A 1,979-nucleotide genomic window follows, 5' to 3' on the forward strand; every position below is an offset into this window, starting at 1 on the left:
CACTAAGTTACAGATTTGAACAGTGGTACAGGGATCCTTCAGAACTAGTTTTAGCAGTAGCCTTGCTCAAGCCCGATATTCTTTAGAAACAAATTGATAAAAGTAACGCCGTCAAGTGAGAAGAAAAGCCATAAACCATGCATTGTTGCCCATGACGACGGCGAAAGCGGAATACGAGTAGTAGCCTTGCTCAAGCCCGAGACATTTTTATGGATGCTGGGACCAATCGATAAAAACACCTGCGGCCGTGGCCATCTCCACTGGAACTTTTCGATGTCTCAAGTGACTGTGAAAGCCTCGGTCAGACAATATTTTTTGCCAAATACCACGCAATTAGGACTTTGTGATCTGTTTACGGCTGTGTGATGTTATTGGGATGAGAAGAAAACTAATCAATGGAACAATTTCCTTTACGAGTCAACAGGAATGTCACCAGAAGTGGCGCACGAAGAGTTAAAACATTGGGGATCATGCAGGGTATTGCCGTTATGATTGGATATGTATGTATATAGTTGGATTGACTAATGAAATAGTGACTAGCAAGCATTTCACCGTTTAAAAATGACCTCAATTTATGTCCCTTGTTGGTAATCTAAGTATAGTAAAACCTCGATATAATTCCCAACGTTTTAGTTGCCACCTCGTTTTCTGCTACAAATTGTAACATATATCATTGTTACACCTCAAGTGAATTTCTAGCTATTTGATTGGTTGGGAGAAAATTAAACCAAAATCTCTGTCACCCTCCGAAAATCCATTGGTTTTAAGGGGCGCGGGTGATATTGCCATAAGCCAGTGACAAATATCACATGCGCAAAAAATGTGCGTGCACCGCTTCGTTTCCCCACCGTGATGGTCACAAGAACGTTTGACGGCAAAAGCCAATTTCATCAGGCGCCGGTGCGATAGCGATTGTAAACAGCAGACTATCAACAAACAAGATGTCATTATCGAGGTTTGCGGCCGTTTCTGAGCTACATTGACATTTGGTGTAACAAAATAGATATTCCATTCATTAGCAGGTGACAGTGAATATTTTCAACCCTCAAAAACCCATTGTCACCTGCTAATGAATGTAATATTTATATATTGTCCCTTTTTCTTAAGAATTCCTTTATAGATTTCCTTCAATTTGTCGCCAAACTGTTTGATAACTCCAACATTTCCCTTGACAAATGGTGTCAGTATAACGACGCTTTACTGTACAGTATAGTCTCGATATGATGCAATTTCTTCCATATCGCCACCTCCCTTACCGCCAATTCATGTGAAGGTCCAATGTTTTTCTTCAAAATTCCTTTAAACATCTGTCTAGATTTAAAACCATTTATAACGCCGGTACTTTCTTTAGACACATGTTGGCAGTATAACAAACTTTTACTGACAGAATGATATTGTTACATGTATTCCGTCTTTGCGTATTGCAGAGTTATCTTCTCTTGGGAGCAGGTATTGATTGTTACGTGTGAGAAAATTACGTCGTTTTCTCAAAAATTGATGACGTTTCTCTCACAAACAAGTGACGTAACAATCAATATCTGCTCCAAAGAGAAGATAACTCTGCCATACGCAAAGACGGAATTGGGTATGGCGTCTTTGGCAAAGGCTAAGGTCATAGGACGAAAGTATTGTCAGAGTAGGCGGTACAGTATGTTTCTCAAAGGTTACTTTACAAGTGGAATTGGACAGTAGTAATGACACCTAAACTGGTCAAATCAATCTGACAACTATGGTTATAGACAGCGTTCATGACGGAAAGCGTTCAACTATGTGAGAAACTGAAAAAAAATGAAAATGTCAACTGAATTGAAATGAGTTCAGCAGATCGGTTTTGATCTTTTAGTCGTTCCCACTTACAGGGCACAAAATAAACAGGGCCCACATAAGTCGCCTCATGCAACCATTTTGTGGGATACAGCAAACCCCCACCCCAACCCTCTATCCACCACCACCGACAATCAAACACACACCTCATACCC

General features: G+C 40.3%; 2 protein-coding genes across 2 annotated transcripts in view; one reads left to right on the top strand and one right to left on the bottom strand.

Annotated features, from left to right (window-relative positions):
* LOC110449309 overlaps positions 1–1,979 on the bottom strand; it is a 56,152-nt gene that overhangs the window by 31,793 nt on the left and 22,380 nt on the right. The gene's annotated exons all lie outside the window — the stretch shown is intronic.
* Positions 1–1,979, top strand: part of LOC110449307 — a 34,079-nt gene that overhangs the window by 14,049 nt on the left and 18,051 nt on the right. The gene's annotated exons all lie outside the window — the stretch shown is intronic.

Source organism: Mizuhopecten yessoensis, unplaced genomic scaffold (assembly GCF_002113885.1).
Source record: "Mizuhopecten yessoensis strain PY_sf001 unplaced genomic scaffold, ASM211388v2 scaffold4559, whole genome shotgun sequence".
Classification (NCBI taxonomy): Eukaryota; Metazoa; Mollusca; class Bivalvia; order Pectinida; family Pectinidae; genus Mizuhopecten; species Mizuhopecten yessoensis.